This window comes from Camelus ferus, chromosome 1 (assembly GCF_009834535.1).
Source record: "Camelus ferus isolate YT-003-E chromosome 1, BCGSAC_Cfer_1.0, whole genome shotgun sequence".
NCBI classification, from domain to species: Eukaryota; Metazoa; Chordata; class Mammalia; order Artiodactyla; family Camelidae; genus Camelus; species Camelus ferus.
Window position 1 is genome coordinate 101,449,890 of NC_045696.1, and position 18,293 is coordinate 101,468,182.

An 18,293-nucleotide genomic window follows, 5' to 3' on the forward strand; every position below is an offset into this window, starting at 1 on the left:
TCTCACAGCCACAGACCTTTGAAAATTAAAATTAATTATCTCATTATATCAATAACAAATCAAAGGTAAAATCTTCCATTATCAGAACAGGGTCTTTTCTATACAAGATATAATTATCAATCTATTTTCCAAGACAGAAGCGTATTCCTGGCTATGTATAAATGTGCTTTTCTCATAATTGATAAATTATGGATTAGCCTCAACTCACCTTCTGTAGATCGACAAATGTGTGGAAATCCTCAAAATGCAATAATCAATTGGAATATGTCTGAATAGTCTGAAGTTATCTCTTGACAAATTTCTTTGTTTTCTTCCAGGTTAGTTATGATGTGTGCAACCTCAGTTTGTGTCTATAGCAGACGTTTCCTATGAGGTAAGAACAGATTGCAGCATCAATGCATTGCCCAAGTTTATTTTGAATTCTAAACTTTATTCTTAAATCTTAACAAAATTATTACATTTGGTAAGGCTTATTTTACTATTTTCCAAGGCAGGAATAAATTTGATTACTCTGATAAATATCAGCTGAAAAGATTGAATAAGATTTTAATAAATGATCTGAATAGATAGATATGTGAGTAGTTTTTCCATATAAGCAAAATGTCATTGAATAATTGACAATTCAACAAAGGTTTAATGATCATTGAGGTCTTTTTTTGTTTTCAGGATTCTTTCTACTATGTCCAAATCTCTATTTACACTGAGAAAGTATACCTAGTTGCTTAACCATCTTTATTCATTTCTTCTTCCCGTGGCCATAAATGCATTGTTTTATTCCAGAGTTTTATTTAGGTTCATATAAGAGATCTGTAGGATTATAGCAATATCACCTATCTCACATTCAATGAAGATAACTGTTTCCCCTAAAATAAAAAAGCTGGTGTGTGTGCCCCCCCTTCACACACACACGCCAGCTTTTTCATGTTAGAGGAAATACCACACCAAAAGATAGCTCAAGGATGACTACAAAATATGACTCTACCATAATAAGACATCAGAGTAGCCCTGGGCATACACCTACTGTAGAAAAACAGAGCTATTTTGATAAAGGGCTGTTTGAAGCAAATTGACTCTGAAGCGTTTGCTCCCTGGGGGCCAGGGCAGACTTGCCTGGTTCTCTTGGCTGCCACTGAGCCTACTTTTGGAAACAACACCTGATAAATAACCAGTCACCTGCCTTAAAGTCCCTTTGCCTTAAACAGAATTTAATCCCCTAAAACGATGGTTTTCTACTTTAGATGCATATCGAGTATCTGGGGAAATATATCTTGTTTTGGGAGTTATCCAAAACCCAATCAAATAAAAATTTCAAGATGGAAGTTGAAGCAGAATTCGGGGTGTTGTAAGAGTTGAGTTCTCTGTGGTTGAGAATCACTGCCCTAAGTCTATAAGGCCATATGTGCCCTATTCTCCTGGTCCAACTCATCTTGCTGAGTCTCAATCCTGCTTCAGTGAGATGCCCAAAGCCAACCCAAACCACCTGTTACTTGGTTTGCTGCTCCCAAGATACCAGATTGGGGCTGATGGTTGTGTTTTGATAAATACTTGTTAAAAATTAAGGATAGAGAATTTAGGGAAAGAATTAAAACATAGTCACAGAATAAAAGGACTGAAAGTAAGTTATTCTGAAACAAAGCAAGCAAACAAACAATGAAGAGTTCATGTATAATGTACAAGAGAACAGAACTAAGCCTTATTTGGGAAGCACACCATACATAGGATAGAAACCTAAATCTTTACCCAGTTGTGAGTAAGGCTCCCCCGATCCAGATATCCATCTCTAACCATCCCTGAAGAGGCTATTTAACGCAAGACTTTGTAAAGACAGATATTGATTGACAGTGACTGAATGTGTTCAGTGGGACGAGAACAACACAGAGTCTGCTTCTGGATAAACACATACACAACCTATACATGTGATGCATTTTTGTTATTAACTATGAGTTTCTCCTCTCTAACTAGTTGGTGACCTCCTTAACCTCATGAAAGCAAAGTAATTGCTTCTCATGAGCCAACTCCCATAGGTAGGCTGGAAATGACAACCTCCAGGATGAGCAGAGGAGGATTGTTGAGATGTGGTGGGATCCACAGGAAACAAAGCCCCCCATGGAATCAGCAGTCCCTGTTACAGGTGAGGGGAGAGTGTACGTTGGCACCCAGCAATGTGCTTACTGACCCTGTCCTAGCCCTGTATGGAAAACCAACACCCATGCTCCCAACCTCACTATTCTGGGTTGTTTTCCCCATCCCCTTTATCTGGTCCTACTTAATTTACTGATCCCTTTTCTATAGTCAGGAGTTCTAACACTCCTCACCATCTCACTATGAGCAGACATTTCCTCATATTTTATCTTTTAGGCTCACTGAAAAAAATTCTTAGTTATCTCCTTATTGTTAAGAGTTTAGACTCTAAGTAAGCAGCCCTTAATGACTGTTTTATTTTGGGAGATGGGGGAGGGAAAGGAACTGTAGGGGAGGCAAGTTCTAAGAATTTTTGATCTTAATTTAAAAGACCTGAAGAGTGTCCCTTTCTCTTTTTTTCTAATATATTTTGGAAAATGTTTGCCACCAATAACATATTTTCCAGAAATAGCCTTGTTTTTCTTTTTGTAAAGCACTATCTCCCTGTCTTCTTCTCTCCCTACTTGGAGCTGACCTGCCATGGTGGGAAGGGATTTCTATTCTGCTTTGGGTCTGAGTGGAAAAAAGCAACTTCCAATTCAAATCTAAGTGAAAAACACACCTCTACCAGCAGCTAGGGACCCTGTGCAGACCTCCTTCTACTTAGACTACACTAAAATTATTGTGGAAATCGTGACCTGAACTCCTCCAGCATGTTTATTCAGCTATTTCGTAAGTAATAGTTAGTTTCATCCAACATAATTTTTGTCAGTATTAACATATTTCTCAGTCCCACACATAAAATCTATGAGACAGAAAAGCTGATTAAAAATACAATAGAATGGCTGTATTTTAGAAAGTGTCTGTAAATTTAATATAGAACCTACAATGAAAAACTAGGGCATACTATTTGGTACCTAAATATTCTGTATCCTGTTTCTTAAAGGATTTTTTTTCTAATGTTATTAAATTCATACAAACATGCTGTCCAAGTAAAGAATGTCATCTTCCATATTCTGGATAGAATTTAGAAGAGTTTTAAATAAATTTATGATACGAAATGAAGCTATCTTTGATTAATTAAGATGCTACGATGATGGAAATATTTTAAAGATCTAGTCTTATTGAAAAAGCAGACAAAACTGTAGCAATACTGATCAATGAAAAATGAAAAAACAGCAAATTAAATAGCATTAGGAACAAGAAATGAGTTAATCACTGTAGATTAAGTAGAGATCTCTTCAATCATAAAATAGTAGTGAGAGAAACATTATCCCAATAAATCTGAAAAAAAAAATAGATTAAGAAATAGTTTCCTGGTAAATTATACCTTACCAAAATAAAATAAGAAAGAGAAAACTTGAATTGACCTGCAATCATTTAAAGTTTGTTAAAAATGTATTTCTCATGAATTTCTGTTTAATGAAAGGCACTGTTGAGAGAATAAAAGACAAGTCATAGAAAACAAGAATGAAAAAGGAAGTCAAAGAACAGAAAATATTTGTATAAATATAATCTAAAGACCTCAAACTCAGAACATTACATATGTGTGTATATATATGTGTGTATATATGTATGTATGTGTAGTTACATTTTCCTGTAACTTTTGAGAGAAAAAAAAAACAAACATCCAATAGAAAATAGGCAAAGTATTTGAATGAGTAGTTCAGAAAAGAGGATATCCAAATGGCCGATAAACACACAAAGGTATTTTCAATTTCTTTAGTGATAAGGGAAATGCAAATTAAAACTTCAGTGAGATAGCACTACTCATTCACTGAGATGGTCAAAATTAAAAGACTAACAACACTAAGTGATGACAAGAATGTGAAGCAACTGGAACTCATGTACAGCTGGTGAGACTGTAAACTGGTTCAGCTTCTGTGGAAAACTGGCAGTATCCACTAAAGATTCCTTATGCATTCCCCATGGCTCAGAAATTCTACTTCTGGGCATATGCTCAACTGAAGTGTGTGCGTGTATGGTGGTCTTTATGTGTATGTGTATAAAAATACTAAAAGAACATTTATAGTAGACTGTAAGAACCATATACTAGAACAACCCAAATATCCATTAACATTAAAATAGATGAATAAATTATATTAAAAGGGCTTTGTTAGTGTTGAAATAGTCACAACATCATTGGTGACTAGCTTCCTTCCAAGTGACATAACAGCAAAGCAAATATGAAACACACATCATTTCCCTGAAGCGCTAGCATGTTGAAATCCAAAATATCACTATAGTTTCCTATTTGGAAGGAAAAGAACATAGCTTGAGTGATGAACGAATCAAATGGGATATCAGATGCCCAAAAAAACCCTATAATATATTCACATGAGGGAATATTAAAAAATTATGAAAAAGAATGAACTACAGCTCATTCAGTAATATGTATTTCATAAAAGTAACAGTGAGCAAAAGAAGCCACGGGCAAAAGAGTTCATCGTATATGATGTCACTTATATAAAGTTCAAAGCTAATCGATGGTGCTTTAAAGAAACTTTTTGTTCAACTTTGAGCACGCGCACTTGAATGTACACGCTGAACAACGCTATGCTCTGGAATTCCATACAACGCATTCTGGATTTGTTTGAAACCAGACTTCCAGGTAGCAGTAAAGTGAAACCTGGGAGTGACCACTTGCAAAGAAGAGTTTACAAACTACCTTGTAAGCCACCCAGAGACCTGAACTCCAAAAGTTGCCTGATTTTGTACTTTCTCCTTTTTAAATCTGTATCAAGCTCTTCCAGTTTTCACACAGAGAAACTGCATTTGTACTTGAATGGTGTCTCTTCTTTGCCTAGCAAGCAAGTAAATTTAGCTTTATTTTAGATTATTATTTAGCAGTCTTTACTTTTTTTTAACTTAATGGTTGGCAGAAGTCAGGATACCGAAGGCACATAAAGGGAAGTCACACGGTGAGCTTGTGAGGTGCTGATAAAATTCTAGTTTTCAATCTGTGGTGGTTACATAGCTGTGTTAATTCTATGGAAATTTTTTGGGCTCTGCATTTATAATTTTAGTGTATGTTATGATTCAACAAAAGTCACTTTAAGAAATAAGAACTGTGTAGCAGTTAAAGATGTTCTGAACAGAACAAAACAAAAACTACCTCTCAAAAGCACACCAGGCTGAGATGATTTATGGGCAAGTTCCATTAAACTTTTAAGGAACAAGTAGTTCCTAACCTTGCTTCAAAGAATAAAACTATAAAGACTCTGCCCTTATTCATTTTATTTCCAGGTTAGTATAACCTTGATAGCAAAAACTAGACTATGTTAGGAAAGCAATTTATGAACAGATCTCACATATGAATATGACACCAAAATCTTTTTAAAAAATCTAAATTTAGCAGAAAAATGAACAAACCAGCAACACAGAAGTATTAGAGACGAAAAAAAAAAAAAAAACCAGTGAAAATTCATCTATCCAGAATCAGAATTTAGGTTCAGTACGTTTCATATATGTACCCTATGTAACCTCATATAATTTAGATATTCATGAATATAGTATTAGAATCTCAGAAACATCTAAAGATACATGGAGATCTTGCATTAATACTTTTCTTTAAAAAAGATCTGATTTCTCCATTACCCAGTTAACCTTTTTCCTAAGAAGCAATGTGGATTAAGAGCATGGAGGGAGTGGGGCAATGCCTGGTTACTCTGTTTATCTATTCGCCATACTCCTGAAGGGAGCAAAGCCTGCCAATGAGGCTGGCTGCTCCAAATCAGAGGGAACACCTGCCTGTGCCCGGCACAGCGGTCCTCAGAGTGTGGCCGCCAGACCAGCAGCATCAGTACCACCTGGGACTTGTTAGAAATGGTATTTTCAGGCCCCAAGTAAGACTTGACTAAATCAGGAACTGAGCTGGGGCCCCAGTCATGTTTAACAAGCTCTCTGGAGATTCTGACACAATTTAAGGTCTAAGAACCACTGACCTGGAGTAACAGCCTCTGTTGCAAACAGGCAAGTTCTGTTTCTGCTGCCATATCTTCTTCTTTCTGTTTAGTCCAGGAAACAAAACAACCGTAAAGGAAGAAAGTAGCAAAAGGAGGTGTGTCCCCCTACCAAAGCAGGATAACTTTCCAACAGAAATGGAGAGAACAGAACTCATGTCCAGCTTTTCTAACCATAGTGTGAAATAGGAAAACAACTTACGAAAATGTATTTTGAGTTACTTGGCTTCAGGCTTTTTGAGTATCAACTTTTACTATTTTTTAATTACATTCTATATATAGTAACCGTAGAAAATAAGATAATATAGATAAGGACACAAAATAAAACTATAAGCCTATAATCTCATCATCTACAGACAATATCTTTTAAATGACTTATAAATTAATTTAATAATGTTTTAATAAATGACAGGGCAAGCTATACATCATTACTCTTGTTTCATAATTGTCCTAAGTGTATTTATTATGATCCTTTGGTGATCACTCTTTCAGGTTTTAAATAAAAGCTGGTAACATACAATACCTTGATTCTGGGCTTCTGGACTCCTGAACTGGGCAAAGAACACATTTCCATTGTTTTAAGCCACCCAACTTGTGGTAATTTGTTATAAGAGCCCTCAAAAACTAATCTAGTGATGAAATTATTTTGTCTTTCAAACAGACATCAAATTGATCCAGTACCATTTATTGAAACACCATACTTCGCCCACAACTCTGCACTGTCACCTTTGTCAGGAATCAGGCAACTAAAAATTTGGGTCTGTTTCAGGATTCTCTATTCTGTTTCATTGATCTGTACCATATCATCTTAATTACTATTGTTTTATAAGAGCTATTTTTCTCCTGGAAATTTAAGTCCTTTAGCCTTGTTTTTCTCCAAGATTATCTTGTTTTTTTTCTTATGATATTCATTTCAATATAAATTTTACAATCAGCAATTTCAATAAAAAATCCTCAATTGAGAGAAGATTGGCATCTTTACAATATGAAGACTTTCAACTCATCAACAGGATATATCCTTTCATTAAGTTATATATACATTAACTGCTTTTAACAAAGTTTTGTGGATTTCAGTATAAACAGTTTGTACATTTCTTTTGGCCTAATTGTTCTATTTTTGGTCCTTTGTGATATTATCATGATGTCATTTTTAGAAATGCTCATTCTCTACTTATTGCCTAAATATACAGAAATACAAAATATTTTTACATATTGATCTTGTATCCAGTGACTTTGCTATTTTCCTTATGTAATTTTCATCCAAGATAAACTTGGATTCTCTTGAATTTCTATGACTATGATTGTGTCATCACACAGAGTGACAGTTTTATTTCTTCATTCTCAATCTGTACAGTTTCTACTTTTTCTTGCTTTATTGTATTGGCCAGAAATCCATGAAGAGGATAAATAAAAGTGGCAATGGTGGGCAAACTTATTTTGTTTCAGCCTTTTCCCCAGCTCAAGTCTGGTATGAACCAGAATGTCTGCTCACTGAGTTCCTCTGAGTCTTCCCAGTGGAGGAAGAGGATGAGGAAGGAGGTGCAGGGAAGGTCTGCCTTGATGGGTTGTCTTCTACCATTGCATTGCTCTCATCTGGTCAGAGCAGATATTCAAGTCAGACTCAGGACTCTCTGAAGATTCCTCAGCACTGATAATCTCCTCTGTCATCTCTGTAGGCAGGCAGTGCCTCCTTGGTTTGTCTATAATTCTACACAGATTTCCTCTGCTTAGCTCTCATCCTCATTCACCTTCCAGGAAGCCCTCTCGGTTCCAGCCCCTGTAAGATGGCTCTACACCAGCCCCCTTCCCATGCTTGCACCACAGGAAGTATCCATGCAGCCTTTGCCCCTTCAAACCATGGAAGGGCCAAAGGGGCCATCTCTTCTTACTCTCTCATGAAAACCACCAGCCAGCCTGTCTCCCCCTTCAGGATTTTCTGGCTGTAGATCTAACATGGATATCTAAACCTCATCAACTCCAGAGGACACAGGTCAACAGTCTGAGTGGTTTCCTTGAAGTCTTTCTCACTAGGCCTGAATTAAGCTGGGTGTATGCTGCCCCCTTCACCGGCGACATCAAGGGAACAGAAGATGCAGCAGTACTCCCGACTCTCTCAGAAGACTCTCTCTCCTTGCTTTATTTAAAATGAGTATTGAGCTAAGGATAACAAACCTATTTCCGACCAGCTTTCCTCTACTTCTCCCCACCTTCACTTGGAATACTTTTTTTTGTTTTTGAAAAATCTTCAGACACTAAGATGGAAGAAATCAGTTTTATTCTTGTATTTTGAGCACATGTAAACACTGGCCCATTTATACATTGACAAGTTTGTATTTTGGGTTTTATTTAAAAAAGCTCTTAATAATTAAGAATATCTAACCCTGTGTCATAATTGTCACCATTTTCCCAATTTAATATGGCATCTGTTTTTATTATCTGCGTTATGAAAAACTCATGGAGTAATTTAGACGAAAACATTGTGTACAAAACCTTGTATTTGGTTGCTACTTACTCAACAAAACAAATTATGCGAGAAAATTTATAAAATAAAATAGACTAGTGTCATATGATGCTCTGTCTAAAGCTAAAAACCATCATATTAAACCACTATATCTTGGACTTTAACTCTTCCCTCCAAGTACTCAGGACCTATGTACATTTCTGAAGACTTGTATCCTTCCTGTCCTGCTCTGGGTACAGAAAGCTTCGCTTTGGTGTTAAGCACTGTTTTTCTAAGGTAGAACATTGCCTAAATTGCCTTACTTCTTAGCCTGTAATAACAATGCTTGGACCTTACACTGACAGAGTATTCATTAGACATACTACACTGGTCAGGGCTAAAAACAAAACAAAACAAAACTTCTCTTCAGCTTTTGTTGGTTAACTGTGGAAGAAGGGTTCCATTTCCATGGCAGTTATGTAAACAACATCTCTCTTGCATAACAATGCTCTTACTCTGAAAAGATTTAGCTGGCCCACATGCCTAGGCTGCATGAAGACAGTAATTAGCCCTTCGAATGTTGCAAATCAAGACAACTCTGCGTGTTCTTCTCCATAGAGAACTAATATTATTCTGCAAATTAGTCTTTTACCTTCCAGCAGGGTCCAAGTTGAAATGTTACTTCAGAAGTCTTTTGAAGGGGGAGGTAAACCAAATCTTCCATCCTTTGCTTCTTAACTTTTAAAATATACATTAAAGCAACAGAATAAACTCTTAGTCTTTTTTTTTTTTCTTTTTTTACCTATTGGGTTTCCTCACACACTAATTAGGTCAATCCTCTGATGGTACAAAACTTAAAAGACTTCCTCACTTTTATCAGTCTACTTTATTTTTAGAGAAAAACATTTTCTAAATTGCATTAGTGTAAAAATTGGGAAGTGATTCATTCATCGTAACACGGTTATCCATATTTCTCATTTCAAATAATCATGTCTTTTAGGTCACGAAAAAATGCAAGGATGAATATTTCCTCTGTTGATACTGTACTTTCAAAAAAATAAAATAATACCTCTAACACAAATACAAAGATGTCTACTTTCAGACTCTGTGTCTCTTCTGGCTCTTGCTGTTTACTATTCTCTCTTCAGTCTTCAAACATCAGAGTTTCTGAAGCCCGATAACTTGCCCTTTTCCATGCTGAGTGGTCTATACGCTCAGTCTCTAGGTGACTTCATCCTCCCCATGGACTTAGTTAAATCTCTTGCATTTATATCTCAGGACAGATGCCTCTGAGGTTCACACAGACACAGGCAATCACAATTTCTCTGTTCATTGACGTTTACCACCAATCTCAATTGCTTCATTCCCAAAACCGAACCCCAGTTTTGGCTGCACTAATCTGGTCCTCCTCAAAGATTCTTCATCTCGGCAAGAAACTTTGTCTTTGTTGGCTGCTGGAACCAATACCCTAGACTGGGTGGCTTACACAACAGTTATTTCTCACAGTTCTAGAGACTTGGAAGTCCGAGATCAAGGTGCCTACAGACTCAGAGTCCGGTGAGGACCCACTTCCTTGTTTGCCTTATTACTCTATCCTCACATGTCAGAGAGAGAGAACATCTCTCTTCTGTCTTCTTATAAGGGCACTAATCTCATTCATGAGGGCGCTATTCTCAAGATCTAATTACCTCACAAGGGTCCCATCTCCTAATGCCACTGCACAGGTATCTGAACAACCTATAAATTCGGGTGTGTGGAGAACACAAACATTCAGTCCATAGCAAACTTGGAATCATCCTTGATACCTCTTCTTCTCTTTCTATATAGATTCAGTCACCTCCTAAAAAAGCTCCCAATTGTGCCCACTTCTCTCCAACAAACACTGCCACCCTAGTGTAAGTGACTTTGATTACTTACTGGGAGACTAATAGAATGATACCTTCCTAAATGTCCTGTTGGCACCACTGTATTATTCTACATACTCTAGCCTTTGTTGGTATTTTAAAATTTAAGTCCAATCATGTCATCCTTAGATTTATCTAAACACCTTTGGAGCTCCCTATTTTTCTTAGAATAAAGCTAGAATATACTTAAGCTCCCTATGATCTGACCCCTGGTCTCTCTCACTGGTCTGATTTGACCTGCTCACCTTTCTTACTGTGTTACCTTTTCTTTCCTTGTTGAGAGTACTTCCATCACTATCCCACCTCAGGGCTTTCATACATGTCATCACCCGGACCCAGTGCTCTGTTTTCTCCTCACACTCCCTTTACCTAATTGATGTCACAAAGATGTGACACTCAAGTCCCCTCAAGGAGGAATTTGTTTTCTCAGTGGCTGGGAGTACCATTGACAGACAGTTTCAACTGTTAGCCTGTTCAGGAATTGCCTCAGCAGCAGGGAACTTTCTTGCCCAAGGTCACACCGTTTTGGAGAGGCCCACAACGAATGACTGATGGAAGTGGAACAGAACGGAACAACTCTGATGGGACAGTGTAGCTTCCAATCTCCCTGTGAGGTTGGCTGAGACCTGCATCACAGCTTGACTTCTCCCTCCGCTGAATCCTGTTCCTTTCCCTTCCTTCCACAAATGTGGGTCCTGACTCTCTCTAGTAAACAATCTGCCCAATAATCACAGCCTGCTTCCAGTCACTCCTCCTCCAGACGTCTGCTTAGATGTCACTTCCTGAAGGAAGCTATGTACTAGTTTTTCAGGGTTGCCAAAACAAATACCCACAAACTCGGTGACTCCTAACAGCAAAAATGTATCCTCTCATATGTCTGGAGATTAGAACACTGAAATCAGTGTTCTGGCTGGGCTATGCTCCTCTGAGTGCTCTGGGGGAGGATCCTTCCCACCTCTAAAAGCTTCTAGTGGTAGCTGGCAATCCCCTGCATTCCTTGGCTTATAGATGCATTACTCCAGTCTCTGCCTTCATCTTCACATGGCCTCCTCCCCTGTGTGTCTGTGTTTCTGTGTACAAATCTCCCTCTTCTTATAAGGACACCAGTCATACTAGATTTAGGGCCCACCCAAACCAGGTATGACCTCATCTTACCTTGATGACTGCAAAGTTTCTATCTCTAAATAAGATTGCATTCACTGGTTCCAAGGGTTAGGGCTTCACCAGATCTTTTTGGAGACACAACTGAACTCATGAGCTGTATTACTGAGGACATATTTGGATGTAAGCAACATAAATTGTAGTAAATATCTGTCATTCTTTCTTGTGACAGAACATCTTTGAACAGTTTCCTGCTATTAAGGTATTTTCCTAATACTCACCATGCAAGTCCAGCATCTGTGTTCTCAGCCTTCTTTGCAGTACAGATGAAGACATGTGACTTCTGTCATCAGACACTCCTGTCAAACACAGAATTGGAAGCCAGTGGTGTAAAGAAGCATTCTCTGTAAAGGATCTATTTTGGGAAGTGACAGAGACATCCAATTTCCAGAGGCGGGAGAGTCAGAGTCTAGGTACTGTCAACTGCAAACCCACATTGTGTGTTTCCAAGGGCAGTAGCTGAGGTCCCTTCAGTAGACCAGTTATGGATGGTAATTCTGGGCACTGATCCTGGATGTGTAGCTTCTAAGCATGGCTCTCTGGCCAGCCCAGAGAGTCAGTAAGTTTTATAATATCTTTTTGAAACTGCCTTTCTTCTTAAACTAGTGGGAACATGTATGATGTGCAACTAAGCCCCTAACTTATATAGAAATGCAACTTGAGTTAGTTTAGATAAAAGTAGAAATGGAAAAGAAAAAGGAAAGGTAATGAAAGTAAATTTATTGGTTAAAACCTCTGTAAGGATTTAGGAGTAAAGTCAGAATCTGATATTTGATATGCTCTCAGGACTTCCGTTTATTTTATCCCATCTCTCTTATCTCTGCTTTTCTCTGTGTGACAAGTTCATTCTTTCAGGTTGATTACCTGCACTAGAACCAGAACCACCAGCAGCCCCTGTGCTCTGATCCTGCATTTTAACAGTAGAAAGAAAAGAACTTCTCTTCACCAGTTTCAGTTTTACAGATCCAGGCAAAGGCTTTTGATCACCCAACTTGAACTATGCCTGCCCAGTCCCATGGCTAAGTCAGCATGGTCAGGAAATTGAGTTACTATTAATTCATTCCAATTACTGCAGCCAGAGAGGTAGATCATCCACCTCCCTTCAAGAGCACATGTCAGAGCGCAGAAGAGGGAGAAAGGAGCAGATTCCCCCAGGGAGGTAAGTCTGCAAGGGAGTAGAGAGAGGACAAACAGTGTAAACACATCCATTGGAAAAATGATTACGAACCCGACTGTTACCTCAGTTTGCATCTACTATAAATGTTTTCTGTGCTTACAGATAAAGGTTTATCTGTGCTTACAAATAACAAGTACTACCCCTTTAGGACTTAACTGTAGTTAAACAGGGCATTCTATACATTCATTAGAATATGGGCTCCATCTAGACACAAAACCCCCGCTATATGTTGCTATATTCCCAGTGTCTTGGGGATGTAGCAAACTGGATATAGGGAAATAATGACCTTTGTTAAGCAACCAAATAAATAAATGACATCTGACTCACTGAATGCATCTAGGATATGGTATTAGAGTAACGAAGAGGTAGCATGAATTTACAAAAGATACTTGTGACTCTTCACCCAGTTTGTATTTTATTTCATTTTATATTGAGAGACAGTACAGCGATTAAAAAAAACTTTAAATTAAATTATTTCTACCTCTTACTGGTTACATTCCCTTAAACACGTAACTTCTCTATGATCTGAGTTTCCAATCTATACAAAAAAGATAACATTTGGACCAATGTCATAGGATCCTTGTAACAAATTAGTGTGATATTGAGTGGTACACAGTTTTCACCCAATAAATGTTTACTTTTGACATTATATTCATGAGATCCAACTGTCAACTAGGTGTTTGTACAATCTTAATACCATAATCACATCAATATGCCTCTGCCTTGTGTTCATTCTATAAGCGGTGCTCTTGCTTTGTTCCAAGTACATCTGTACTCTCTTGAAAGAAACTTAGTCTCTTTCTTGAAAGAAAAAGAAAGTAAATCTTCCATAAGCAAAGACAAAAAAGCAAAATATGTTTTAACCTCTAGTCAACTTTGGGATTGGAAGTGAAAACAATCAAAGAATTTCTTAAATAAAGATCAGATTAGTTTGTCTTATTAGTGTCATCTCCTTCCTTGTAGCTTTAAAACAGAGATTCTCAGGTGGGGCTTTCATTGCCATGGAAGGTGGAAGAAGACCATTGGGAACTGAGAGAAATTTGTTCAGAAAAAAATTAGGCATAGACTTCCATTTCCCATTCTCAAAGTGAGAAAGTAGCAATATACAGTCTCAAACTGGAATCCCCCAAATTACTTCCATAACAACAAAGTTTACAGATATAATTAGCCTATCTATAATCATCACTTATTATTTGATAATCATAATACAGCTTTTGCCAAACTAGTGTGTCCTAATTCCAAGAGAGGGAACAGACAATGAATGAAGAGTTGATGATTACTAGTCCAACATATTAATGTGAACTAATCAGTGAGCTTTCGCAAGCCCAACACAATTGATCCCCGAGTAGATTCGCCTTCTCCCCTTACTGCTCTGAGGAAAGAAAACAAACACACAAAAAACAATCCTGGAATTCTAGCCCCAAATTCTCCTCTTTTTCCTGAAAAGAAACAGGTTGGTAAATCCAGATATATCTGTATAAGAGATAAACATACAGGAAATGTGTCATTAGTTTGTAATTTTGCAATTAGTCTGTGATATTTTCCATCTGAAGGACATACAAAAAATAGAGACAGGGCTAGAGATTTGTTCAAGTTATTGTTTTTTGAACTATCATTTTAGGAATCTGAAAGGGGCTTTAGGGTTCATCTTAGAAGGGTACCGTCTGTTCTTATTATCATTTCTCTCCAACAAAGACTATATTGTTTCATATGAAAGTATAATCTTGTCAGAAAATGAGTTACAAAATGTTAATTTCTGATCTACCTCCCATCTTATGATGCAATTTTATCTCTAAGCCAAATACATAACTAACAAATGACTTTGCAAAATGAAAACATTGCCTTGTGAAATCACTATTTTATGGGCATTCAAAAGCAAGCAGATTGCATTTGTTTTGTTGAACATTTTTTAAGGGTAATAATTCTACATACTTCTTTAGAAAGATGAAAAACACTCTTCTCTACCCTGTCATCTGAATATGTACTTACTTCTTCTTATTGCAATGTCTTCAAGTTCATAATCATAAAATAATTTTTTCTTGTTTTTAGAGACTGTAGCTCTGCCATCTGGCAAAGGCACTCACTCATCCATGTGGTTGTTCATTTATTCAGCAATATAATTTTAGCAGCAGTGATCCTATATGCCAAATATCAACTTGCTCACTGATGAGTAAAAACACACCTGGATCCGGTTCTCACAGATATCGTATGCCTGGTCTATCCTTACCACTTAGTTCTCGACTCATCCATTCAGAGACACCCAATTAGTCATATACCAAAGGTCTGTCATTCACAATCTGTCATAACTAACACTGCCTTATTGACTTTACTAAGGAAATCACCATCAGAACATACCAAGTTCATTCACTTGTTCGCATGATTATTGTTCACATCCCTGAGCTACAATATAAGTTCCATGATAGCAAGTGGCCTGTCCTATCTCATTCATTGTTGGGTCCCCCCAGTAGCATGAAGGAAAATTGACATACAGTGGAAGCCATAAATATTTAGTGAATAAAATTAAAAAGTTCTAACTGGGGAGATTGACATTTATCAAATAATGATACATATATGCAAAAACTCAGCCGTGATAAATGCTACACGAGAGTCGGTATGGTTTAGTGCGCTGTAGGAAGGTTTGACCTATTCTAACCCAAGGAAAGTCATAACCAAGCTCAGCACATCATATAAGGCAATTTCAGCTGGGTAAGGAGGGCGATATCCATCTCTCCAAGCTCAGAGAATGTACAGACTCTATTACAGTGAATGAAAGAAAGGTGGCCAGTGTAGTTGGAATGAATAGTAAGAGATGAGAAGTGGGTGTAACTAGCTTAGTGGCTTTTCACTTTTTGTGACCACGACGCTCAGTGAGAAACCCATTTTGTTTCAAGAACCAGTGCACATACACACACACTTATATATAGAAATAGAGAAATAATGGTAACAGTTATTATCCACCAAACAATTTTATGACACACCAATGTGGCACATGCCCAGTTTGTAAAATACTGGACTAGACTAGCCATATGAAGGACTCTTTCCTTTATCCAAAGAGGCCAAGAAGAGACTTGCTGAGATATGCATTTATCAGATCAGGGTAGGGGATGGGTTTCTGGAGGCTGGTCAATACTCCATACAAGAGATAAGAGCAACAGAGACCAGGAGATAGTAGGGCAAAAGAACAAAAGAAAAATCTGATAAATATTTAGGAGCTACAAATCAGTTCAACTTGGCCATGCATTGTGCATGAAGAGGGGGTATTAAGGACAACTCATATATTTCTGTCCTGCACAGCTGCATGGGTGATGGTGCCATTCAGTGAAGTTGGAAACTCTGGGAGAAGACCAAATGTAGTAGGTAAAAAGACATGTTCTGTTTGACTTGTGTTGAATTTGAGGTGTCTTTGAGACATCTGAGGGATAGTTTTGAACAAACAGTTGGGTATACAGATCTGTAGTTCAAAGGCAAAGTCTGGACCAGAGATTAAGATTTTTCAGTTTATCTAAAACTGAAACCACAGATGTGGATGATGTCACACGGAGAAGTGAGTCAGGAGAGGAAAGAGCAAAGAACAGAGCCTGATGAAATCCCAACATTTAAAATTTAAATGCTATGTGGAGGAAGATGAGTTTGTGAAGGAGAATGAGGGGTGACCACACAGGTTTACAGGTAAAAAACACAAAAGAATGGTGTAGTATCAGGGAAGCCAAGGAAAGAACTAATATCAAGAATCTTCAATTCTGTATTTACTATACTGAGTACTTGCAACCTGGCTGCTTATTTTGTGTTATTCTCAATGTTGCTGTTATCGTCATCGCTGTGTTGCTTAGAAGACAGGGTTAGTATCCATGCATGTGAACTCCCTACTGCTTTTTCCTGTCATCTCCTTCCTGATTTCACTGCCTTTCTGCAACCAGTTTAGATCATATTCTCCATCATTATAATCATTTACTTGCCAATTTCTTTAATTTTCCTGATTTTCTATCCTTCTGTGACACTTTCCTAGGGAACCTTCAATTGCTCCTATATAATACTGAAGGAAACCAACAATCATCCAGATTACTGCCTTTATAAATTCATGGATATTTACTATCTACCGACCTTCATGCTAAATAGCAATTCTTCCTTTTGCCCCACTGAAGTATGTTTCTAATTTTCTACAGAAACCATGTTAAACTTTCAACATTTTATGCTAATCCCACCACTTGCTCCCTCTTAATCTTAGGAAATGACTCTACTTCTTGAGTTACAGGGAAAACAACAACAAATCATGAAATCACTGAACAGAAAAGTGTTCAACATCCCATCGACAATTGTATAAGCAACACTTAGAGACTGCAGAAGACAAGACTTAAAAATGTGGGCTTTGGATCCAGGTGGCTGGTGACTTCTGGCAAATCACTTAAACTTTTTGTGCCTCAGCTTCCTCATCTGTGAAATGGGCACAATCCTAACTTTGAACCTAAAAGGGGATTGAATTGTTAAATGATCTAGTGCAGTGTTTCTCAAACTTGGGCAAGTATCAGACTCACCCAGAAGGCTTATTATAACACAAATGGAGCCATATTCCCAGAGTTGGATCAGTTGGCCTACCATTAAGCCCCAGAATTTGCATTTCTAACAATTCCTAGGTGATGCAGCCCAGCATTAGCAACCATAGTTTTGGAACCACTGATCTAGTACGTGAGAAGCACTTAGAAATGTGTCACATAATAAACACTCCAAACCTTTTTCCCCTTGACACATATCATTTCCTCCCTTTATCTTCAGACAGCGGGAAAGCTTCTGTCCTGCATACAGCTGATCCATAGCCTGTTCTCTGCTCAGGCAACTTGATCAACTGATTATTCTCTATTAATCCTTTCTCTTCATCCTCTCCCTCTCTGCATATGTCTTCTTATTTGAATTAGTAAACTAGAACTTAAGCACGTTTCTTCTACATTAAAAAAAAAAAAATCAATGTCAATACCTTGACTTCTTTTCATAACCATCCTAACCCCCTTTCCCTCACTGAGCCTAACATTTCAAAAAGAGTTATTTTCACCAGTTTCTCAATTCTTACTGGTTCCCCAGCCAACCGCTTTGTGGATTTATTTCCGCACTGGTCCCCTATATTGCTCAAAAACTATTAGCACTAACCTCACTGTAGCTAAAGGCAATCAGTGTGCATCTCCCCTGGAAGCCACTGGCATTGCTGACCACGCCCTCCTTCCTGAAACCGCCTCTTCTCTTTTCACCTTAAATCCACACTCCCGCTCCAGGATCTTCTCCTGTGGTTCAACCACCAGGTCTTCATCTCTTTTACAAATTTCTCTTTTCTGTGCTTCTTTTTAAAATCCTGGTTCATTTTGTTCTGTTTATTTGTTTCCTTGTTTGCATTAAATCTTATTCAGGCACTTTTTCTCTTCTGACTCTTCACTCTCCCTGAGCAAACTCTGTTGAGGAAATAATAATGATCCGAAGGCAGAATTCATTATATAAAATAAAGAAAATGTATCAGAGATACTGAGTAGAAATAAAATATCTGA

The 18,293-nt window shown here is 37.6% G+C and overlaps 1 long non-coding RNA gene across 2 annotated transcripts in view; it reads right to left on the reverse strand.

Annotated features, from left to right (window-relative positions):
- Positions 1–214: 214 nt before the first annotated feature.
- Positions 215–18,293, reverse strand: part of LOC116665864 — a 38,195-nt gene continuing 20,116 nt past the window's right edge. For both annotated transcript variants that reach the window (XR_004322614.1, XR_004322612.1), the window contains 4 exons: positions 17,905–18,200; positions 11,810–11,887; positions 6,066–6,128; positions 215–366 (listed from right to left, as the gene is read on the reverse strand). This is a non-coding gene — a long non-coding RNA (uncharacterized LOC116665864). The remainder of the gene's footprint in view (positions 367–6,065; positions 6,129–11,809; positions 11,888–17,904; positions 18,201–18,293) is intronic.